Source organism: Solanum verrucosum, unplaced genomic scaffold, assembly GCF_900185275.1.
Source record: "Solanum verrucosum unplaced genomic scaffold, falcon-dt-bn FXZP01000110.1, whole genome shotgun sequence".
Classification (NCBI taxonomy): Eukaryota; Viridiplantae; Streptophyta; class Magnoliopsida; order Solanales; family Solanaceae; genus Solanum; species Solanum verrucosum.
Genome location: NW_026020370.1, coordinates 1,080,071 through 1,106,865, shown reverse-complemented (window position 1 = coordinate 1,106,865; position 26,795 = coordinate 1,080,071). Strand labels below are relative to the sequence as shown.

The following is a 26,795-nucleotide window of genomic DNA, read 5'->3' as shown; positions in this document are numbered from 1 at the left end:
TCCTCTTTTCTTTTTTCTCTTCTTATTTTTTTTTTGTATGGAGGGGTTCCATCTTTTTCAAGTCCATGGATCAAGGGAAACTTCTTCACACTTCTTGATTTTCCTCGTCTTTTCACCACACCCCCAACTTAGGTTTTTGACCTAAGTTGTCTATTCAAACACACCACACTTCATGAGGATTATGGGTGAATGGATAAAGAGAGGTTACAATTGCGTCAAGTTTCTTCCAAGAAATGGACAAGGCTCAAGGGGGTTCAACAAAGTTCACACACTCAAAAGGTTGGCCACAAAAGATGTATATTGTCAAATGGTTTCACTCTTCAAAATTGTTGCCTAAGATCATTTCAAGAGCTTGCATCACTTAGTCAACCGGACCATTGGGGAAAATTCTTGGTGTCATCACACAAGGTTCATGGTAAGCTCATCACACAAGGCATTGGCACCAATATCAAACAAGACTCCACACTTTCGCTAGTGTGCAATGTTCATCACAGGAGACTCATTCGATAATCGGCTAGTTACAATGAGATGCACAAAGTTCACACATTGTCTATGCAACTTCATTTGGCCTTATCGTAGCCGTGCATTCATTTTTGTTCGATTAGGAGCACTATTCAAGTCATCGGTATTGATCATGACCGATACTCAAATTTGCACAAGAACAACCACAATCACGCACAAGAGGTGGAATTATTTTTAGAAAGGGTCAAAAACCATTTGTATTCAAAACAAGGAGCCATAAGCTCAAACATCCACAACACACTATCAAAACACAATTTAAACACAAAAACCCAATAATATATACAAAAGATGGTCACAAGAGGTAGGTATGGAAATACCTCACCCCACTACAAATAGAAAAGCAGTTGTCCTCCAATGCAACAAAATAATAAAAGTCAATAAAAATGACAGAGAGGGAGTAAAGGAAGGTCATGTCTACACAGTCACTCTATTTGTTAGGGCATCAGTGCCCGGTGCAACATCAGCACTACTGGCTCCACTAGGACCAGCCATGGGTATGTCTGACAATGAGATCTGCACAGCTGACTCCACTATAGCCTCCTCAACTTCTGTAAGGCCCTCATAAGTAGCCTCTTCATTGACACCAAGCTACTCCTCATTAGTCTCAGCCTCGGACTCTGCAGCGGCCACCTCCTCAACTCGAGCATCATCTCCGGTGATAGCCGGAGGCACATCCATGTTTGCTGGCATATCGGGGATTTCCACAGTCCCTAAAATCATGGACATTTATGTAGACTTCAGCTGGTCCATGTCCTTCCTCAACTCAGTAATAGCGGCTTTTAGAGCCATCACCTCATCAGTAGCCTCCTGGCCTTGCTTACACACCGCTATCTATGCCGCAAGGGCATCAATAGATGCACTAAGAGGTGTCACAGCAGCAGTAAGGGCCCTCTCAATCATCCCAGGGATTGTGGCCTCAAGCCTGGAGGCACACCTATCAGCAGAATGGGCTAGGTGCCCCATCCATAGTAACACAGTCTGGGTGAGTGGAGGTCGGGAAGCAGCAACAGTAGACCTAGGAAACAGGGGAGCTGTACAGGAACTGGAAGTCACATAAGGGACAACACTAGATATACATGAAGGTAGGGGCCAGAGTAGGTAATGTTTCCTATGCAGGTAGTGTCTCAGTATCAATAACAACCGGGGTTGCCTTCTTCTTCTCAGCCTCATCTTTCAGGTACTCGGCCTCAATCTGCCAGATGTCGATACAGGATGTGGGAATCACTTCCACATCCTTCTTGTCATCTCGAGGTATTCGGGCTCGTCTTCACAGCTCGGTGATCAACACCGAAAAGGGAAGAGAAGTCTAACGCTGCTTGGCCCTCATAGCCATTTATTGGCCAATGATCATACCGAAGTTTTTCCTTGTTCCATCAATGATGCATCCAAGGTAGGCTCTTTCGCATGGTGGAGGATAGACTCATTTTGAGATGGTATGATAGAACTGTTGATGAAGTGAAACCAGTACTTCGCTGCTACATTGAGGTCTTTCTTTTCTATGGGTGCTCTTGCCTCGATCCACCTAGGAGTACCATCAAATAACAGAGGGGCCAACTAGTTTTTCATATTCTTCAGCATTGTTGTCCAGATCATGTGTTGACAGTCATCCTCAATATCTTTTGTACATTCTAGAACTGCATTGATAGCATCACTATCACACTTCACTTTCTTGCCCATAACACCCACAAAATCAACCGGCTTGAATTTAGATGCCTGCTTCTTTCCTTTTGGTACTAGGGCTCCATAGGTAGTGTAGATTTCCCAGACCCAATTTGGAATTTAAGGGCCACAGGGTCTAGTGAATATCTGGAACTTGTGGGACCTCATGTAGCCCCAAATCTCTGGGTATTTATCTATGACTCCATCAGTAGAAAGCCTCTTCTCCTCGACGATGGTCCTCAATCCCTCAGTCTTTAGTCTGTTCATAGACCGGGGAGGAGGACCCTGTGCAGGTGGTGCTAAGACCACAGCCTGGTCTGGGACAGGAGGAGGAGTAGAAGCTTAGGATACCCAGATCCTAGATGGATCATGCATCCTCTTGGAGGGTAGTTCAGCAGTCTGGGCCATTAGTAGCTCATTATCCTCAGGCTCAGAAGCTGCAGCCTGAGGGTCCTGGTGCTCACCCTTACTCTTAGAAGTGGTGAGTTGAGTGGCATATATGCCCTCACTATTAGAGCTGACCTCCGGTGATGTAGGAGCAGGTGCCTTTCCTTTCTATTTGCCTTTACCACAGGTGGTAGGCAGCTTTGTGTCTGTTGCTTTGGATGCAGATGCATCCTCATTTATGATAATTCCCTTTGCCCTCTTGCGGGGTGGCATGTCTCAACCTTCCACTTTGGTCTAGCCATATCTACAAAACACACCAAAATAAGTTAGAACAATTCAAGAAAAATGCAGAAAATAAACTACTGAAAAACTTGCCGAACCGATCAGCGAGTCGTCGAATCACTTTGGCGAGCCAGATCGGGCTCGCCGAAAGGATTACCACAAAAATGTCCCTGAAAAATGACATGTCCGCGATGAGACGGGACTTTCGGCCAATCACCGACATCATTCAGCAAGCACAGAAAATCCCGCTGAAAGTTACAGTGCATTTTAGGGGTTATGGGCGCAGAAACAGCGATCAACGAAAACTTTCAGCGAGTCGCCGAGTGCACTCGGCGAGCTCAGGCTTCACTCCAAAAGTTACAGAACCAATCTCAACAAAAGCATGAAATTAAAGGCAATCAAAGGTGATTTTGATGAACTACCGAGTGGTTCGGCGAGCTCGACCCAGCTTGCCAAATTACCCAACTGCATATTCTCAACCCCAACTTCAAAAATCAACCCTTCAGCCCCCGAAAATAATTTCAAAATATACACATTTTCAATTAAGCCCAGACCCATTAGACCTATGCCACCGGGGTACTTAGGCTTCCCCCGGTTTGGCCAAAATTGGTCATTTGATGACTTTAGCCCTTAAAAATGACGTCAAACGCTCCATCATTGGGCAAAACACGTCATTTAGCACAAATTGAGTTACTCAAAGTTCACCCGACTAGACTCAACAAAATTAAGCACAACCCACAAGATTACGATCATTTTTAAAGCACGAAATTCAAGAAATTAACAATTTAGGCACGATACCAAAACTAAAATAGGCACACAAACACACAATTACGATATCAAAGAGGCCCAGCACACATCAACACAATATATAACAATGCATTTGAGTTTAACCGCTATTTTAGAGTTTGGGGTTCAGAAAATCAACCTTTAATGTCAAATATATGAATATGTAAAGCTAGAAGGCAAAGAATTCCAATCCGAACACACGAATGACGACTAAAAAGCAAGAAAATGCAAAAATATAGGAAATTTGAAGTGCGGGTGTTATTGTAATGAAGTTAAAAGTGAGGGAATGTAACAGAGTTTGAAAGTTTAAGCCTTTGGCCTTTTAAAACCATTCAATTCGTGCCCTTTCGGTGATGTTAGTCGACCTCGCCGAAGCACTGGGCTTACTTACCTCGCCGAGTCTTACAGGACCTTCAGTTAACTTAGGGGTCCAAACGGCGGACAAAGTCAGGCTCGCCAACCTGTTCGGCGATTCGCCGACTTGTCCATGGGCCCGCCAAGTTTTCCAAACTCCATCTTCATAATTTCTTGAGTCCAACAGCGGTCCAAGTCTTGTTCACCGACCACTTTGGCGAGTCACCGACTGGACATTTTTTCTGGCCAACCTGCACTTTTCAAACATATTCTACACTTTAACATGCACAATCAACACACGTTATTCCAAAAACAAAAAGAAAGCAAATAAAAACTTGGGTTGCCTCCCAAGCAATGCCTTAGTTAACGTCCTGGCACGACGCAAGTCCTTGCTCAAACTTTATTCTTGGGGTTTCGCCATAGTATCACTAGGCAACCCCCCACCCCTCTTTTTTGTTTTGGGTAGAGACGAGACAATATAGGACCCATTTGGGTCTCCAGTAATTGAATAGACATGGAATGTGAGGCAATCATCTGATTCAGCATCGTGACATTCTGTTTTATCTCTTTCAACACTTTGTAGTGATTTTTGACTTTGTGAAGAATGAGTAATAACACCTCTTCTATCTACCCACCCTCGTACTCCTTGGGCTTTCTATGCGCATGAGGGGTAATGTACCTATCTTTCGTTTTGTACGGTATTTTCAATTTCATTATCTTTCTGGCCAAGAGATCCAACTGAGTCAATAGTGTTGCCAAATCCTAGTTCTTCTCTGTCTCCTTGTTGGTCTTAGTCATGCGATCAAGGAGTTGGGCTACTATTGCATAGGGTTGTCGTATTAGACCACCCGGAGAAAGTTGGTCAGCCATTCCTCTATTCTCAGGACCAAGACCTCTATAAAAGCAGTCCATTAGCATTTTATCTAGGATTCCATAAGTTGGGCATTGCAGCAATAGCGCCTTAAATCTCATCCACAACTTATGGATTGTCTCACCCTCCAATTTCTTGAAATTTAGGATGTTAGTCCTAAGAATCATCATTTTTTACGGAGGGTGGTCTACTTGGTTACCACTGCTACAATACATGTGCATATCCTCTGTTCAATAAGTAACACCATAAACCAAAACTAAAAGTAAGTAGATTCAACTACGACTAAAAAGAACAAAATTCAACTTCACCAAAAGAATCTCAAACAACACCACTCCCTGGCAGCGGCGCCATTTTGATTAATGCTTCAAGGACACTTCATCCAATTCTAAGTGTCAACGATCGCTAGTCAGTATAAAACCCAACTAAAGGAGTTAGGGTCGAATCCTACAGGGAGCGGTAGGTGTTTAAGATTCAATAGGGAAGCATGAACATGATCAAATCAGTCATAGAAATAAGAGTTATCGAATAAAGACATTATTCAAATTAAGGAGTGACATGAATGTCAAATAGGGGGTTTTAGTTTGGAATTATCAACTACAAACAATGGCAAACAATACGAAATAATAATAATGAGACGGGTTCTTGGGATGTGATTCGATTATAGGCTAATATAGACAAATGGGTAATTGCAACTATTAGAAAATAGTTAGATATTAGTGAGTAAGCTAGGCTATAGAGGATATAAACTTTCTCTGGAACAATTTACCCCGAATCAAGTTGATTTCTCTCGAACATCAACAAGCATGCAAAATAAAAACAACCCACACCTTAGTCTATTCACTCTCTCGAGTTGAATGTGTGGAATTGGGTTTAGGATTCACTCTCTCGAGCTGAACCCAGGTCAACCCAATACCCACAGACCATCAATCAATAAGTTTAGTTTTAAAACCTCTCTCTCGAGCAAGCCAAAAACACAAGGGTAGAACTGCATTTGTAACTACAATTCTTAAATTAAACCACAATTAATGATTGAAGTCACTTCTAAATAGCATTAAACTAACAATTAGCAATACCCATAAACTAAATCAGCCTATAATCACATAATCACACTTCAAGAATTGGGGTTTTAGCTAGACATCATAAAAAGGTAAAAACAGTTACCAAATTGATTATCCATCAACTGGGTAAGTGTAGATTCGTCCTTATAATGCTCCAATTCAAAGAATCTCAAAGACGCACTTCCAATTTCTCAAAAGTGAAAAAACTTCAATTCTTCAAAACTTAGGAAAAACTAGAGAAAATTGTCTCCCCAGTTCAAAACTCAATAATAGACTAAAAATATATGAGCTAAGATACTAAACTAAATGTTCAAAACTGTATTTATAGTCGCCAAAAATGTGTTGTGAAGAGTCACTCAGCGAAGTAAGTCGGGCTCGCTGAACCACTCGGTGAGCCGCCCTTTTGTCATTTCCATCGCCCTTCTACCTTGGCATTTAGCATGCCCGAGGTCTGTAACTTCGAGCGATCCAACATTGCATCGTGAAACCACTTGGTGATCCGCCGACTGCTCCTTTCTCTCACCAACTTGGTTTTTACCTTCAAGGCTTTGCACACTGGAACTTTAGGCGGTCAAGTATCCATTCGGCAACTCGCCAAGTGCACTTGGCGATCACCAGGCTTTCTTTTCTTCATTCTTTCAACTCGCTTTGTTACTTTTTGCAAATTAGTGTCCTTGCTTTATTCCTCAATCCATATACCTGGAAATCAAGGGTTTTACATCAGTTATTGGCACAAAATAAACATTTGAGGACACTAAATCCATTTAAGTAAAGCCCTAAATGAGTGCAAATCTCTGACTCATCACGCGTCTACCTTAATATTGTCCTTCCTTAAATAATACTAAATGACCACATCATAATCCTTGAGTAATTCCATCCATCTCTTGTGTCTCAGATTCATATCCTTCTGAGTGAACACGTGTTGTAAACTATGGTGTTCAGTGCATACCTCACATTTGACTACATAAAGATAATGCCACCAGATGTTGAGAGCAAACACTACCGTTGCCAACTCCAAATCATGGGTTGGGTAGTTCCTCTCATGGACATTCAACTTCCTAGAAACATAAGCTATAACATTCATGCCCTACATCAACATAGCACCAAATCAAAAATGTGAAGCATGACAATAAGCAATTAAGTCCTTACCTTCTACTGCTAATACCAGTGAAGCATCACAATGAACAATAAAGTCCTTACCTTTTCCTTATAATGTCAGCATAAGTAACATATTCAAAAGGTTCTTGAGCTTTTGGAAAATCTCTTCATACTTATCTAACTACTCAAATAGTGTCTCATTTTGAGTCAACCTGTTCAAATGAGTAGCAATAGAAGCAAAGTTTTCACAAACTTGCAGTAGTAGCTAGCAAGACCCACAAAACTTCTAACTTTTGTCAAAAAGATAAGCCGGACCCAATTCTTAACTGACTCAATATTTTTAGGGATCTACCATCACCCGTTCTTTCAAAACCACATGCCCGAGAGAGGCAACTAAGGGCAGCTAGAATTCACAAACTAGTCAAAAAAATCATCTATATGTGGTATAGGGCACTTGTTCTGGATTATAACCTTATTCAACTACTGTGAATCGATGCACATTCTGATGCTACCATCCTTCTTCTTCACAAACAACATAGAAGCACCCGAATGAGAAGCAATAGGATGAAAACAACCATTATAAAGCAATTCTTGAACCTGAGTTTTGAGTTCTCTTAACTCAGTCAGAGCCAGACGATAGGGAGGAATAGAAATTGGTCAAGTGCTCAACTTCAAATCAATACAAAAGTCTATATCCCCATCCGAAAGCATACTAGGCAGATCTGTAGCAAACACCTTCAGAAATTCTTAAACCATGGGAATAGACTCAAGCAAAAGAGACTTTGCACTAACATAATGGAGATGGGCCAACTAGGCCAAACAAATTAGCCCCACTAGTCTGCTAGCTTGAATCAAGGACACGATCTTTAATGTCTTAGGCCTCCATACCCTTTTCCCATTCAAATCTTTCCATAGCCAAGATCTCTAGAGTCACTGCCTTAGCATTATAGTTTAACATAAAGAAATGGCGAGACATCCAAGTCATACCCAAGATAATATCAAAATATAGTATATCCAATATGGCTAAATCTTCCCAAGTTTGCAGACCTATAAACATCACAAAACAATCACGATACGCATGGGTTCCCACTACAAATTTCCAAATAGGGTAGCAACATAGATAGGGGCATTAAGGGTGTCACAACTTAAAACAAGTCCCATAGAAAAATTAATAGATACATATGAATAATTAGAACCCAAATTGAACAACACAGTAGTCATCCAATCACATTCAAAAAAAATATATGTTATCACATCATCTGATGCCTTAGCCTCTGATCTACCCAAAAAAGTTTAACACTGAGCTCTATCGTCAGCGCGAGCAACCCCCTTACCAATATTCACTTCTCCCCTCCTTGCATTACCATTTCCTTGGTCTCCACAGTCTTCCTGATTACCTCATTGCCTAACCTATGGACGTTCTCTACCATTATTGCTTCCCCTTGCTGGAACCATTGTTCTAGTCTCGTACATAAAGTGGCCAATAGTCTATCTCTAACGGCATTCCTTCTTAAAGTGTCCCAACTCACCACACTAAAATATCCATAGTTAAGTGAGGGCATATAGGCTTAGGCATAAAAAGTTCCTTGACCGCCCTGAGTTAGAGACTATTATGGAACCCATAAGTGACTACCTATAAAAGAGGTCAAAGCCGACTGAATCGGACGAGCTGAATACACCTATGGACTAGAAGCCTTAGAATATGAACCACATTAATTGCCCATACTACTGGACCTCTTAGGAAATTTCTTGTCCTGTTGAGCTTGTCGAACCCCCTTTATATTTTTTACAAAATCAATTAGCTTATTGAAGCCCTTACTTGCATAGGTCATGTGCCAAAAAAAACATAAAGTCAGAATTCAAACCTTTGACGAAAAAGAGAATAATCTCCTTCTTAGTGTATAGTAACCACGTAGCATAATGAAGCAAGGCATGGAACTTAGCCTCATAAGCAACCAAAGTCATGTTGCTCTGCTCAAGGTCCATAAAGTCATTTTTTTCAATTTCTTAGAGTACGAGTCACATATTTTATCAAAGAATAAAGCATGAAACAATGTCCAAGTTAGTGGAGGCATAGCTGATGATCGACATTTAACAAATTCTATTCACCATTGCTTTGATTCACCCAAAAGTTGAAAGTTACGAACTCAACCCCATGCGGTTGCAATATACCCAACTTATGAAGCCTCTCATAGCAGTTCGAGATGAATTCTAAGGCATCCTTACTCTCAAAACCATGGAAAGCGAGAGGCTTAAGTTTCATAAACTTGGTCACCATCTCATGTCTAGTGTTTGTCATCACCAGGCCAAGTAATGGATGGAAGAGTGTCTCAGTTTCCAAGTCTCCATCCCTCTAAGGCACCGTAGTAGCAATAGGACGAGTAATTGGAACATGTGTAGCTTGCACATTGGGAGTCACTCTAGTACCTACAAACCCATTTAAAAAGGCGAACACTTGTTGAATATGTTCAAAATCTATAGGGGGATGACTTACAACCCCCGCATACGTTCTCACCACTGGTTCAGCCTCATCCTTAATATCTATCTCTACCTCTTCTTCCACATGATCTTGAGCAGTGGCTGGGTCGCTTCACATGGTGTTTCCCAAGTAGGTGTTTCCCTTCTTCTACCCCTGACCTTGCCTCCATCTCTACCTCTATATCAGCCATGCCCTATCATTGTTGGTTCCACCATTGACACTATAATTGGAGCTACTACCCTTGCACCGTTGCAATTTGTGTTAACCATTAACAAATAGAAGATTGTAACAGGTTTGATACCAATAATGATCACCAGATATCAATTGAATAAAGTTATAATAGTACGAAGGAAGAATGATATAGGATTTTCCTAAAGTCCTGTAGCCTTTTGTAGAAAAGTAAATACGTCTTTGTACCGTTCCTTAGGACTCTACTAGAATCATTTTGGTACAATGAGATCAACACACCTAGAGCTCAAATACCAATTTTGTCATGATCCACCCGTCGTGAGTGACCCCTACACTAAACCACCCGGTGGTATAACCAACTACCAACCCAAAATTAACCCAACAAACAATCTTTACAACCAATTCATGATATAAATAGCAAGAGACAGTCGTAAGAATAAGTAACAATTTGAGTCCCTATAAACTCATTTAATAGTCAAACATTTGCAAAAATAAAACCCTTAGAAGTAAAAGTCATAGTACCAAAACACTAAATAAGTCAAGAATAGGAATGCAACCCCAAAACTTAGAAAACATGAACTATTAGTCGAATATATTTTCTTGAAAAGACAGGCAAGAAAATGTAGAGGAACCCATAGCAACATGGAAAAGTATCTCACCCTTAGATTTAGAGTCAAGCATCTTTTAACTGAGGTCTCATATCATACGCTGAAATATGCCAGTACTCTACAAGAAAAGAATAGATACAATATCACTACACAACCATAGTATATTGATAGGATCACGCGGTGAGTTCATAACATAAATGTAAACAGAGAACCATAACATAGTAAACATTGTCAACACATAACATCAATAAATATGAAACAACCCGAACTCCCGATCCTTATCCTAAGTGAACATACATATGAAACATATCTCACATGATTACATACAAGCCATACATGAGTCCAACTCACCTTGCAAGCAACCTATACCACTGAATGAGTCCAACATACTACATTATATTATAAAAAGGTAAACTTACTTCACTCATGGAACCACAATTACACATACTTGGTTTTCTTAAGGAACCCATACAAAAAGTGTTAATGTAATGGCACGATAACTGAAACGACCCCAAAAATGCCCGAAAATGTGCTTCGAAAACACCTAAAATTGTAATTTCCATATATCTCAAAATCCGTGCATCATTTCGGAAATTCAACTTCATATTATTATTCAGGGGGTCAAATTGAGTGGGAAATGAGTCTAACCCGAATTTTAGAACAACCGTATCAAAATTCGAAAATTGCAAAAAATGCGATTTTGAGGGTCAACTTTAAAGGGGCATATCTCTCAGCAAACAAGGAACTGAAAGGAGCTCAAACTATCAAAATTAAAGCTCTGTGAATTATCTTTCCAACGCAATTTGTTTCACCTCATTCCGAGTTAGGATGAAGGAGTTATGACCATTTTCGTAAAACCTGTCCGGCAGAAAATGCAAATTCCAGTAGCCGAAAACACTGTTCACCCGCCTCAAAAAAAATTTCTAAGTGTTGGGACGTTTTTATAAAAAGGGGACATATCCATACTTAGTCATTTAACTTCAAAACATCCAAAAACTCTCTCTAAACCCTCTCCAAAAATTCCACCAAGATCATCAACCAAATTCAAGGATCCCAAGCTTTAATTCCGGATTCAAGATTCAATCTCAAGCAATTCTCCATTCCAATCTTCATCAAGAATTCTCCAAAGTTGAGGTATGTGGGTTGATTGTGGAAACCTTCCTTTCCACAAGTCCAACCATTTATCCTCTATTTTACTTCAAGTTTATGGGTCCTTATGATCATTTATGAACTCTTGAATTATGGAATTATTACTACACATCCTATTATGGTCTATTTTTGTATATTATCATGAAATGGAATGATTATATGATGTTTATGGTTTTCATGCCTCAATGATCAAATTATGAAGGTTGTTATATATGTATATATATATATGTATGTTGTTGGTGGGCTGTTTTATATGGATTTTGAAATTGGTTGGACTTAGTACTCTTGAAACACATGATTTTATTTACATGAACAAGTAGCCCACCATATGTTTGATAAAATGTCATTTATAGAATTCTTATGAAATGGAAGGTCCAATGTACGTCCTATGAGTCGAATGATTATATAAGTATTGAAATGATGATGAAATGGATACATGTATATGATTTTCTCTATATAGTGTGTGAGTCGATCAAGCCTAGCTCGGGGGGTTGTAGGCCCGGGTAACCGTATCAAGGGGTTGGTACCTTGATTGCCTAGTACGGGGGGTAGTAGGCCCGTATAACCGTATCAAGGGGTTTGTACCTTGGTTGCCTAGTACGGGGGGTAGTAGGCCCGTATAACCATATTGAGGGGTTTGTACCTCTTTCGCCTCTCCAAGGGGGTGGTAGGCCTTGGAAATACTATATTGATGGTCACTCACTACACATATACTATGTCCTACTAAATATGATTTTTATATAAGCATCATTATACATATCATCTCATTAATATGCTATCTATCGGGTACGATTATGCATTTTGCCTATGATGTCCATCCCTTGTTGCATTGCATTGCATCCCATATACTTAGTACATTCAAACGTACTAACGCATACTCTATGCCTACATGATGTCACCATGTAGGGACCGGAGCACCGCTTGACCCTCGTCCTCCGCGTGGCTAATACGATTTTCTATCAAGGTTATTGGTGAGTCCTCCATTCCGGGGACGTTGCTTATGATCTTTTGCTATGTATAAGACTTTTCCTTTTAGTTATGTTTTGACTATGAGGGTGAGCCCAGTTGTTTGTCTTGGCCCCCGCTAAAGTACCTATGTTTAGAGGTGGTGTTGGACAAGTTGTGTATTATGTTTGAGCTTGATTCATCTATGGTATTTATGTATCATTTCTTCTTCTTTTTTTCTTGCTCCCTTAGTCCCGATTTCCTCCTTGATTATGCTTATCGCTTATGGTCATTTTAATTGCTTCCGCGACCAATGATGTGTAAGATACGCTATGAGGCTTGTTTGGGGTTCCTTCGGGTTCCCCATTCGCCGGTCACGTCTAGGCCCTAGGCTTGGGTCGTGACAAACTTGGTATCAGAGCACTAGGTTGATAGATCCTCGGAGTCCAACACACCACGTTGATTAGAGTCCGATTCATGGTTGTGTTGTGCACCACAACTATGAGTAGGAGGCTATGAGACGTTTTAGGAAATGTTTCCCTTCTCCTTTTTCTAAGTCGTGCTGTAGAGTTGAATTAAGGTCTTCCCTAACGGTTGTTCTTTGCTATGCTAGATCATGCCTAATACAAGAGGAAGACGAGCCCGAATTGTTGCGTGAGTCATATAAGGTGTCTACTCCTATTGGTGCATATATTGTTGCTAGGAAGGTCTATAGAAATTGTCCTATTTGCATCTTGCATAAAATATTGCCTTGTGATCTTGTTGAGTTGAACATGGTCGATTTTGATGTTGTTCTTGGGATGGATTGGTTGCATGCATACTATGCTTCCATTGATTGTAGAACCCGTAAGGTCAAGTTCCAATTCCCAAGTGAACCCATTCTTGAGTGGGAGATCCAAAATGTGGTAGTCAAGGGTAGGTTCATCTCTTGCATTAAAGCCCGTAAGTTGATCTCTAAGGGGTGTCTCTATCACCTTGTGAGGGTTAGGGATGTGGAGTCCAAAACCCTTCTTATAGAGTCGGTTCCGATCGTAAATGAATTCCTTGATGTCTTTCCTAATGACCTTCCCGGTGTTCCTCCCGAAAGGGAAATAGATTTTGGCATAGACCTCCTCCCCGATACTCAACCCATTTCTATCCCCCCTTATCGTATGGCCCCGGCGGAGTTAAAGGAGTTGAAGGAACAATTGAGGGACTTGTTGGAGAAGGGTTTTATTAGGCCTAGCCAATCACCATGGGGTGCACCGGTGTTGTTTGTGAAGAAGAAAGATGGGTCCCTTAGGATGTGTATTGATTACCGGCAACTCAATAGGGTCACCATCAAGAATAAATATCCTCTTCCTAGGATTGATGACTTGTTCGACCAATTGCAAGGGGCTAGCCACTTCTCTAAGATTGATCTTCGGTCCGGGTATCATCAAGTGAAGGTGAGGGAGTGTGACATTCCCAAGACAGCCTTTCGGACTAGGTATGGGCATTATGAATTTGTGGTCATGTCCTTTGGGTTGACCAATGCACCGGCTATCTTCATGGACCTAATGAATAGGATCTTTAAACCCCACCTTGATTCCTTTGTTGTGGTCTTCATTGATGATATTTTAATCTATTCGCATAGCGAGGAAGAACATATGGGTCACTTGAGGGTTGTGTTGCAAAGATTGAGAGAGGAGAAGTTGTATGCCAAGTATGAAAAGTGTGAATTTTGGTTGAGGGAGGTTGCCTTCCTAGGTCATGTGGTGTCGGGGGATGGTATTAAGGTAGATCCTAAGAAGACCGATGTGATTAGAAATTGGCCTAGGCCATTGACCCCGTCGGATATTAGGAGCTTCTTGGGCTTAGCAGGTTACTATCGGAGATTTGTGAATGGGTTTTCTTCTATTGTTTCTTCCATGACTAAGTTGACACAAAAGAAGGCTAAGTTTGAGTGGACCGACGAGTGTGAAAGGAGTTTTCAAACCTTGAAAGATAAACTTGTGTCCGCTCCTATATTGTCACTACCGGATGGGCTTGAGGGATTCGTTGTGTATTGTGATGCTTCTAGAGTTGGCTTGGGTTGTGTCCTAATGCAAAATGGTAAGGTGATAGTCTATGCGTCTAGACAACTCAAAGTGCATGAAAAGAACTATCCTACGCATGACCTTGAATTAGCCGCGGTGGTGTTTGCTTTAAAGATTTGGCGTCATTACTTGTATGGGGTACATGTTGATGTGTTCACCGATCATAAGAGCCTCCAATATGTCTTCACCCAAAAAGACCTCAACTTGAGACAAAGAAGGTGGCTAGAATTTCTTAAAGATTATGATATGAGTGTGCATTATCATCCCGGTAAAGCTAATGTGGTGGCGGATGCTTTGAGTAGGGTGTCTATGGGTAGCCTAGCTCATGTTGATATTGGTGATAGGGAAATGGCTAGGGAGGTGCATCGGTTGGCTAGGTTGAGGGTTAGGTTGGAAGAAATTAGTAATGGTGGTGTGGTCGTTGTTGATGGTGCTAGGTCTTCCTTGGTTGATGAGGTGATAGCAAAACAAGATCTTGACTCTTCCTTGTTAGAATTGAAGGCCTTGGTGAAAGAGGGTAAGGTGGAAGTTTTCTCCCAAGGGGGAGATGGTGCCCTTAGGTACCAAGGTAGGTTGTGTGTGCCTTGTGTTGATGGTTTGAGGGAGAAAATTCTTGAGGAGGCTCATAATTCTTCCTACTCCATTCACCCCGGTTCCACCAAAATGTATAGAGATTTGAGGGATGTGTATTGGTGGGGAGGCATGAAGAAGGACATTGCCAAATTCGTCTCCGGTTGTCATAGTTGTCAACAAGTCAAGGCCGAACATCAAAGGCCGGGTGGTCTAACCCAAGACATAGAGATTCCTACTTGGAAGTGAGAAGAAATTAATATGGATTTTGTAGTTGGTTTACCCAAGACTAGAAAAGGTTTTGATTCTATTTGGGTGGTGGTTGATAGGATGACAAAATCGGCTCATTTTCTACCGGTAAAGACAACATATGGGACGGAAGATTATGCAAGGTTATATATTCATGACTTGGTAAGGTTGCATGGGATTCCTCTATCCATCATATCGGACCGTGGTACTCAATTTACTTCACACTTTTGGAAGTCCTTTCAAAGGGGTCTAGGTACGAGAGTTAAGCTTACTACGGCCTTTCACCCGCAAACGGATGGACAAGCCGAAAGGACTATCCAAACACTTGAGGATATGCTTAGGGCTTGTGTATTGGAGCTTAAGGGTAGTTGGGATGATCATCTTCCATTGATTGAGTTTTCCTATAACAATAGCTATCATTCTAGCATCGGTATGGCTCCTTTTGAGGCTCTCTATGGGAGGCGTTGTAGATCACCGGTTGGGTGGTTTAAGGTTGGTGAGGTGGCCTTGTTAGGACCAGATCTAGTTATGGAGGCTCTTGAGAAGGTTAGGATGATTAGAGAAAGGTTGAAGACGGCCCAAAGTCGCCAAAAGTCCTATGCCGATGTGAGGAGAAGGGCTCTTGAATTCCAAGTTGGTGATTGGGTCTATTTGAAGGTGTCACCCATGAAGGGTGTGGTTCGTTTTGGTAAGAAGGGCAAGTTGAGCCCAAGATACGTGGGTCCTTATAAGGTGATGAGGAGAATTGGCAAGGTAGCTTATGAGTTGGAATTGCCTAGCGAAATGGATTTGGTTCATCCGGTATTTCATGTGTCTATGTTGAGGAAGTGTGTGGGTGATCCGAATGCCATTGTGCCTCTTGATGTTGTGGGTGTTGTTGAAGATAATTTGACCTATGAAGAGGTTTCGGTCCAGATTTTAGATAGACAAGTGAAGAGGTTGAGAAACAAAGATGTGGCTTCCGTTAAGGTCCTTTGGAGAAATCAACAAGTTGAAAGTGCGACTTGGGAGGCCGAAGCGGACATGCAAAGGCGATATCCTTATCTTTTCCACTCCACTCAAGCTTAAGGTATTTATCTAAACCCTTTATAAAATCTCAGGTCTTAAGTTCAGCCACCATGTTATTGCATACATTCATGTTTAAGTTAACAAGTTCATTGTGGTGTTACAACTATGTTGAGGTTTTGAATAAGGTGTAAGTGCATTGTTGCATCCTTATGTGGGCTGATATTGCCACGTTTGTGTCCCTCATGTACGTTTCTTTAACATTCGGGGACGAATGTTCCCAAGGGGGAGATATTGAAACGACCCCAAAAATGCCCGAAAATGTGCTTCGAAAACACCTAAAATTGTAATTTCCATATATCTCAAAATCCGTGCATCATTTCGGAAATTCGACTTCATATTATTATTCAGGGGGTCAAATTGAGTGGGAAATGAGTCTAACCCGAATTTTAGAACAACCGTATCAAAATTCGAAAATCGCAAAAAATGCGATTTTGAGGGTCAACTTTAAAGGGGCATATCTCTCAGCACACAAGGAACTGAAAGGAGCTCAAACTATCAAAATTAAAGCTCTGTGAATTAACTTTCCAACGCAATTTGTTTCACCTCATTCCGAGTTAGGATGAAGGAGTTATGACCATTTTCGTAAAACCTGTCCGGCAGAAAATGCAAATTCCAGTAGCCGAAAACACTGTTCACCCGCCTCAATTTTTTTTTCTAAGTGTTGGGACGTTTTTATAAAAAGGGGACATATCCATACCTAGTCATTTAACTTCAAAACATCCAAAAACTCTCTCTAAACCCTCTCCAAAAATTCCACCAAGATCATCAACCAAATTCAAGGATCCCAAGCTTTAATTCCGGATTCAAGATTCAATCTCAAGCAATTCTCCATTCCAATCTTCATCAAGAATTCTCCAAAGTTGAGGTATGTGGGTTGATTGTGGAAACCTTCCTTTCCACAAGTCCAACCATTTATCCTCTATTTTACTTCAAGTTTATGGGTCCTTATGATCATTTATGAACTCTTGAATTATGGAATTATTACTACACATCCTATTATGGTCTATTTTTGTATATTATCATGAAATGGAATGATTATATGATGTTTATGGTTTTCATGCCTCAATGATCAAATTATGAAGGTTGTTATATATGTATATATATATGTATGTTGTTGGTGGGCTGTTTTATATGGATTTTGAAATTGGTTGGACTTAGTACTCTTGAAACACATGATTTTATTTACATGAACAAGTAGCCCACCATATGTTTGATAAAATGTCATTTATAGAATTCTTATGAAATGGAAGGTCCAATGTACGTCCTATGAGTCGGATGATTATATAAGTATTGAAATGATGATGAAATGGATACATGTATATGATTTTCTCTATATAGTGTGTGAGTCGATCAAGCCTAGCTCGGGGGGTTGTAGGCCCGGGTAACCGTATCAAGGGGTTGGTACCTTGATTGCCTAGTACGGGGGGTAGTAGGCCCGTATAACCGTATCAAGGGGTTTGTACCTTGGTTGCCTAGTACGGGGGGTAGTAGGCCCGTATAACCATATTGAGGGGTTTATACCTCTTTCGCCTCTCCAAGGGGGTGGTAGGCCTTGGAAATACTATATTGATGGTCACTCACTACACATATACTATGTCCTACTAAATATGATTTTTATATAAGCATCATTATACATATCATCTCATTAATATGCTATCTATCGGGTACGATTATGCATTTTGCCTATGATGTCCATCCCTTGTTGCATTGCATTGCATCCCATATACTTAGTACATTCAAACGTACTAACGCATACTCTATGCCTACATGATGTCACCATGTAGGGACCGGAGCACCGCTTGACCCTCGTCCTCCGCGTGGCTAATACGATTTTCTATCAAGGTTATTGGTGAGTCCTCCATTCCGGGGACGTTGCTTATGATCTTTTGCTATGTATAAGACTTTTCCTTTTAGTTATGTTTTGACTATGAGGGTGAGCCCAGTTGTTTGTCTTGGCCCCCGCTAAAGTACCTATGTTTAGAGGTGGTGTTGGACAAGTTGTGTATTATGTTTGAGCTTGATTCATCTATGGTATTTATGTATCATTTCTTCTTCTTTTTTTCTTGCTCCCTTAGTCCCGATTTCCCCCTTGATTATGCTTATCGCTTATGGTCATTTTAATTGCTTCCGCGACCAATGATGTGTAAGATACGCTATGAGGCTTGTTTGGGGTTCCTTCGGGTTCCCCATTCGCCGGTCACGTCTAGGCCCTAGGCTTGGGTCGTGACAATAACCAAGCCAACTAGAGTTATTATTCATACCAGGTGTGGTACCTGAGCCTTTCCTTAGTCTTCCTATATCGGCGTGGTACCCAAGCCAACCAAAAATCATGCACAATCATAATCACAATGAACAATAACACTTGAAACCACAAGTAAAGTACACAAGTTCATTATATAAGACTATCAATATGATGTCATTTCATATGATCCCTATGATTTCCTCGAAATGCATTAAAAAGTGATACTATAAAGCAATAGACATTCATACATACATAAATTGGAAAACATACAATCATCACCTACCTCAAATCAAGCCTCTTAGAAACTCTAAAGGACTCGATTTTTTTCCTTTTGAAGTGTCTTAGCTTGTTCTTGGTCTAAAATAATCAATAGACACAACAATCAATCACAAATGTCCTAATTATATCTGGATTATCACCAGTTCCTAACCCCAAACGAGTTCATGGTCATTCCACCCAATTTAAGGTTTTTCTACCATTAAATCATGTCAAAACACTCCCCCAAGAGTAATATCCTAGATTTGTTAAGATTAAATATTTGGTGGAAAATTAAGTGTGAACAGCCTTTATTCTCCCTTCTCAACCTCAAGAACAATTTTGCAGAAAATACAAGGTTTTGGGACTTTTTCTGCATACAATCTTGACTTACCTCGTTATAGTAGCTCAACCTGCTATAGCGCTTGCACGCTACCGCTATAGAGATCCGATGTATGCTATAGTAGATTACACAAACTTTAGAGCATCAGAAATTCCTAAATATCCCATTTTTCACAATATACATTCTTACCTTAACGTCCAAAACTATTTTCTTCACATTAAAATCGATTCTGGATTTTTTCTCACCCAAATTCAATTTTGTGAAGCCCTATTGGTTCCTTAATGTATTCGCTATTAGCAAATATATAACAAACCTAGAGAATTCATCCCACTCATTCCTAGATGGACCTATACCTTACCTCGCTTAGATTCTATATGAGACTAGCGTAGCCTATAATTTTTAAGTCACTACCCGGAAAGCTTTCTGGCCCGATTTCCTTCACCGTGGCCTAGTCATAACAATTAGGATGGGTCGTTACAAAATATTATACCAATAAAATAAACATATATTTAAGATGAGTTACTCAACATGTATTTTGATCCAAGAGAAGCAAAATTTTAACTTACAAATTAAATAATTGTATAGATAAATTCTAGAAGATATAAAGTAGATAATAATTCATATATACAATGTGGGAACATACATTGCACCAATGAAAATAAAGGATCTTAAAATGGGTTGAAATGTGAAATTTAATTAGACTCAATTGAAAATTCTTTTAAAATGAGTTAAGACTTGAATGGGTTGATATTGAGCCAATTAAAATTATTTTAAGCTCAACCCATAAAATTATGGATGGAATTTCTATATTTGGGCTCATTTTGACATTTCTACTTTTAGTGACCATTTTTGTGGTTGTTGATAGCCATTTTCTTGTAAACAACAATAATTCCCTCGCTTTTGGTATGGCAAGTCGGAATTTAATATATAAATCGATCAATCCCGCTCTATTCAACTGATCGCCCTACACCGAGTGAGATTGGAGTGTACCGAATCAATAGCTAGATACAGATAAAAAGGATTTAAATACATATGATGAGTTACAACAATTAATACAAAAGTTCTTGACCAACAAAAAAAGTTTTTTGTACCGGTCTTTTAGGTTAGGAACCTACCATGATATTATATGGTCAATACTTTTGACTAACATTAGAGAGTAGTTCTTGTTAATTTATTTTTCCGAGAGGGGAAAAGCATATTGTATAGCTAAATTAGTAGATCATTTTGCTCAAGGATGAAACTTTTATATTCTTGTCTATCATATATTTATGATTTTGTTTTAAAAAAATGAAATCTCAATTTTAGCAGTAATTATTGAATTTGAATGTTTACATATTCGTTCTAGTTTAGTTAAGTATTTCTTAATCATGGAAATTGTTATTATTAATATTAGAGCCTGGGTAAATGACACATAACACTTATAAGTTGAACACATTAGGTATAGTGTTTACTAAACCTCTGTAATGTTTAATAAGACGAGTCATATGTTGGTCATATTTTTGAATGCTAATACATAAATAAATTTTATAAAAAAAACTTGAAGACGAAAAAATATTCTTATCTAAATCATAGTTAAAAAATCTAGTTTCAACCTCAATTCATGAAATCTTTCAAGCTCAATCTTTTTCTTGTAGCTGGATTTTTTAAAGCCTCATTACATTGACTTACAAGTATATAAGTCCTTTATTTGTCTGTGAATTATATATACACAAAGAATAAGTAAATATTTATGTATTTTGATATGAAATAAGAACTTAGTAGAAAAACTAATGACATTCTATATCAAGCATCATCAATTCAGTTTAATAGAAAAAAATAATATTTTATTCATGATTTACTTGAAGTAGAAAATTCGTACATATTCTCATAAATATAGATCAACATTAAAAGAGAAAAGAAAATTAAAGAAATATATGTTTTTTTCTTTTCTCCCAACATTTTCGTTATATCTCTCGGATTTACCCATGTTTCAAGCATCAAGAGTCTCAATTTTGACTGTCTTGGTACTATTGTTAAAACAAAATAAATGTGCATCGCCATAGTTGGTTAATGTTGGATAAACTCTAGATGTAATGCATGTTTTTCCATCGACACTAAAGCTCTCTACTATAGAGTGTTCAATCCGATCAATAACGAATTGTCAGCGTGACACATAAAGAGAGTTAAAATATGAGTTTAAATCCATTTTATAGAAAAAATAAAGTACCAAAGAAAGCTTACCAAGCTCTCTAGGGATAATATTTTGTCTATTAAATTTAGATCAACATATCCAGCAAATAAAGATTTGTACAGTTTTTAATAATTTCTAACGCTTGACCTATTGCAAAAAAAATGGAATGATAAAGTTAGTTGATTGCAAAATCATAAAGATAACAATATTTTTATGTTTATTATTATTTGACATTCAAATCTCATTGGCCTAACTAACTTTAATTTGTGTCACATAAGACCCATTAAATAGGATGAATGTTTCCTATAAGTATTTTATCATTCCAAAAGTTTAAATCCAAGATTTCCCTAGTTTAAGGCGAGATATTCTTTCTGAGAAGATAAGTGTGCTTAAAAGACAAATTTTTAGGCATCGGAGCATATTAGAACCTTGTATTAATCTTCGGTCTTAAACACTGTGAAGAATAAAAGTGTATACTTTTTCAAATTTTCAGAAGGCAATGTTAGGAGTCCAATTGGACCAAGTCCACCTTGAACGGTCCAACCCCCTAATGGCACATACATCTTAGGCATAAAGATAAGCCCAATTAGGATCAAATTCTTCTGCATTTTCCAAACTTAAAAAGAATAATGTAACTGAACATCAGTCTGACCTTGTATTAACACTCATAAATTAGATTTAAATTTTTCTTTTCACAAAAACCTTTTACAAAAGATCAATTCAGATCATAAAATATCTTGCATTATTGCAAATTTAGGAAAAGGTTACATGCCAAGCGAAATGATATAGGATGTTCTAACAGAAATTTTAGTGTGTTTTAATGGCTTGAACATGTAACTTATAGATCTCAATAATTTCATAAAGATATATTTATTTTATAAAAAATAAAGTCACACTGGTGAATGTGTAATTCCTTGAACTTCCACATTTTCTCCTTTTTCAATTTGTAATGTATTAGCTCGACCTTTTACTTTCTCATGATTTATAATTATTTAACGGCTCATTAGACCAAATATTGGCCACTAGGATCGATTCAAAATTTACAAGAAATAGTCTGAAATGCAAACCATCCTTTGTAGTTGGCCTATGTTGCAACAACATTTGATTCATTGACTCATATCCATAAAATTCTTCAATTCTTGCTAGGATCATAAAAAGTATTTGACGTATAAAAACTTTCATAATTCATGTTCAATTCATGTCATCCATCGATTATTAAATCGTTCAGAATGTACCTATCATTTTTTGTGTCGTGGGTATTAATTGTGTAGTAGTTAAACCTAATATTAAATCCATCAAATAATGTGTCCAAACCATCTATATGCTCCAATGATACTGGAAAAAAATAAACACACTTATAATTTTCAGTATTAGCCGATGAATGAGCGGGCGTTAGGCTTTGGCCCACTTCATAATGTTTTTACTTTTGTGCAATATTGGTAATTCTCGCTGGTTTTTAAGGCTTCCAACAAAAATTCTTCAATACCCATCTTGTCCTAACCAAGTTGTATTTGGATCATGAAATTTGATCTTGTTGGTACTTTTATCAGCGACTATTAATAGATTGTTATCAGACAAGATCAACTTATGAAAAAAAGAATCAGAAAATTTAGATGATATTTCATAATTTTATACTTGGTTTGTTTTGTCATCCACTATTAAATCGTACAGGATAACATAGTTATTTTTTGAAAGAATAGTGATTGATTCGGATCAAGTTTCACATTCTTCGAATACTTTGAATGGATGAATTGTGGTCTCTAAGTTGATTCAATATATTAATCATGTCAATGGACTAGTGATATATATATATATATATATTGTAAATAAACATTTTTATTAACCAAAGTGAGAATTACAAAACACTAAAGAAAATCAGCATGTAATCTCCCAAGACTGTATACTTCCAACATCTATCCAAACTATCGTCCTGACTAACACAGGTTCTATTATTCTTCTAAAAGATCCTCTGGTTTCTCTCCTGCCAGATGTAATAAACACTAGCTGCAAGTGTTATGCGAAATATTTCAGCTTCTAGTAGCTTCCCTTTATACTGATCTTGTGCCCATATTTGTTCCTCATTCCATCCTGATGTCTGCCTTTTGATAGCTTGTCATCTTAAAACCTTTTGCCAAACCTGGCCTGAGAGTGACAGTTGAAGAACAGATGTTCAATGTTCTCATTTCCAGCATCACATAGAATACACTTGTTTTTCTCCACACTACCCCAAGTAAGTAGCCTTTCCTTTGTCGGGAGCCTCCCATTCAATGTTAAGAATAAGATAAAACTCCATTTTGGAAATGCATAAGTATTGCATATCAGCTTCCTCCATTCTACTTTTGGGTATTCCCCTCTCATTAATTGGTACACCTGTTTAATCGAGAACTTCTCCATTTGTATCACTTGTGTTTCATTCCATCTCACAAACTCCAAGACTTTATATGTTTGTAGGATATTCCTCACCATTCATGAGGCCTGGTTTTCTTGTATATACCATACTATCCCCTGTTTCTCATAGTACATGTGCACCCATTGTACCCATAGCTTGTCTTTTTTCTTGCTCAGATTCCACAGAAGCTTGCAAATGGCTGCCTTGTTCCACTCCTGGATACTTACAATATTTAAGCCTCCTGCAGTCTTTGGTTTACACAGCTGATCCCATGCAACCAATGTTTTTTTGAAAAATCTTCCCCTCCAGTTCATAGAAAGCTTCTACATAACCCTTCAATGCATTTGATCGCTTTCTTTGGTAAGATAAATACCTGTGACTAGAATACTTGAATAGAAAACAATACACTTTTGATTAGCTAGACCCTTCCTCCATATGATAGGAATCTAGCTATCCAGCTTTGTATCCTTCCTAGAATCTTATCAATCAATTGTTGGCATTGCACCATAGTTATTCTCTTAGTACTTAGGGGAACTCCCAAGTATCTAAAAAGCATTGTACCTTGTGAGAAATCTAGCTCCTGCATTATGGCCAATTGCATTTCAGTTGGTACTCCTCCAAAATAAATGGAACTTTTATCTACGTTTGCTTCCAGTTCAGAGGCTGCTGAAAAAACTTTAAAAATCTCATCAACTTGTTTAACAGATGTGAGTTCCCCTTTACTAAATAAGAGAAGATCATCAGCAAAACTTAGTTGGATCAACTATAGTTTAGCACATCTTGGATGGTACTTGAAGCTTGGAGATTTTTTCAGCTGTTTCAATAGTCTTGTGAAATACTCCATGACTAATACAAAGGGATAAGGGGATAGTGGATTCCTTGTCTTAGCCCCTTCTTTGCCTCAAATGGTTCACTGGGAAATCCATTAATCAAGACAGTGTAAGAGATTGTGCTTATGCATTGAATGACTACCCAATCCACAAATACACTAGGGAAAAGCAATTGGATCAGCGCCTATTTTAAGAACTCTCATTCCATTGAATCATACGCTTTCCTCATATTAACTTTCACCATGCATCTAGGTGAAATCCCTTTCCTCCCATAACCCTTTACCAGTTCAGTACTCAAGATGATCTTATCATTGTTCAATCTGCCTGGCACAAAAGCAGACTACCCTTTATCTATTAAACTATCCATCACACTTTGTGTTCTGTTAGTAATTACTTTTGAAATGATTTTGTACACAATAGTACAGCATGAGATAGGTCTATACTCTAATATTTTTGAAGGGTGGTCCACTTTGGGAATCAGAGTCACTGTAGTACAATTTATAACGGTTCCTTGTTACAAAAAACTCTTGTACAACCTCAATGATCTCTTCTCCTACTATTTCCCAAGTCTTCTTGAAAAAATATGAATTAAAGCCATCACAGCCTAGTGCTTTAGTGTCATTTATCCCATGTAGAGCTTGTACTATTTCCTCACTTGACACATGTGCTATCAGTTGTGCTTACTGGCCTCTATCTAGTCTAGGTCCATCTTTCATTGCTTGACAATTCACAGCTGGTAATTGAGTTGCACAAGTCCCCACTAATTTTTTGTAGAATCCAAGTATGTCAGCTTCTACATCATTAGTGCTTGTCACTATGTTCCCACTAGCATTGGTTAGACTAGCTATTCTGTTTTGAGCAAGCCTATTTCTCAATCTAGCATGGAAGTAAGTTGTATTTCCATCTCCCAATTTTAACCATTGTACTCTAGATTTTTGTCTCATGATGCTTTCTTCTACATTCAGCCATTTTTCCAAGTTTAGTTTGGCCTCCCTTTTTGTTTCAATCAAGCTTGTGGGTTGTCCTGGTTGCCTCATAGAACTTTGTATATCTTGTAGTTGCTGCCTGTACATTTTTATTCTAGGTTCCACTCCCTGGAACTCAGCTGTATTTAACTTCTTTAAAACTTGTTTCACTATCTTTAACTTTTGCCACACCATCAACATGTTAGTTCCTCATTCCCTTTCATGCGATGCTTGTTTCACAGTCTCCTGAAATTTCACATATTTTGCTAGGTGGTTTAAAAATTTAAATGCTCTGGATCTCAACTCAACCTGTTGAACAAAATTGATATTGAGTGGTGAATGATCAGAGCATCCAAGGTCTAGAATTTGTACCTCCATGTCAGGAATAGTCAACATTCATCTTGTGTTAACTAAAGCCCAATCTATTCTATTATATGTGTGTCCGTTAGTCTAGGTATATTCTCTACCAGTATGCTTTAGGATTGACATGCTTGTATCCCTCAGATATTCATCAAAATCTCTTATCTCTGAATCTTGCAAAGAAGACCCCACCATTATAGCTTCCCCTCTGTGAATTGTATTGTAGTCTCCCATTGTAATCCAAGGTGTATGCTGATTGTTATGTAATTTACAATTGAAAATAAAAGGATAATGAAAGTGTACTTGTACATGGAAATGATTGAAGACCCAAGAGAAGTGCACTTAGGCATCATTGTGGTCATGTAGAAAGAAGAAAATCATGTGTTGTCTCTCGCATGGTAAGGTTTTTATTACCAGATTCAGATTTAATTAGTTTATTTTATAATTAGAGGCTTGTCTTATACTTATAATATCGGGATAAGGCGCAATACCCCCCATAGATAATGACTGAAATCCCAGAGACACACTTTAACTAAACTAAGGTCATATTACCCCCTGAATTCATTTTTTTTTGGAATTTTATACACCTTTTGGCTTCCGTGGAACACTCTGTGACTCAACTTCGTTAAGGCACATGGGAGATATTTGAAGCCCACATAGGACAAAAACGTACAAAATTAAAAAAAAAAAAATAGGCTTCAATTTATTGCATGAGGCTATGGAAAAGGTTAACTTATTTGGGGAAGGTTGAAATTGGCTCAAAGTCTAAAAAAGTCTTATGCCGATGTTAGAAAAAGAGAGCTTGAATTTGAAGTTGAAGATTGGGTTTATTTGAAAATCTCACCTATGAATGGTGTGATGAAGTTTAGAAAGAAATGGAAGCTTAGTCCCTGATATGTGGGTCCATATC

At 38.6% G+C, this 26,795-nt stretch overlaps 1 pseudogene; it reads right to left on the bottom strand.

The window, feature by feature from the left end:
- Positions 1-1,630: 1,630 nt before the first annotated feature.
- LOC125838314 (uncharacterized) lies at positions 1,631-25,726 on the bottom strand (annotated as a pseudogene).
- Positions 25,727-26,795: the final 1,069 nt, after the last annotated feature.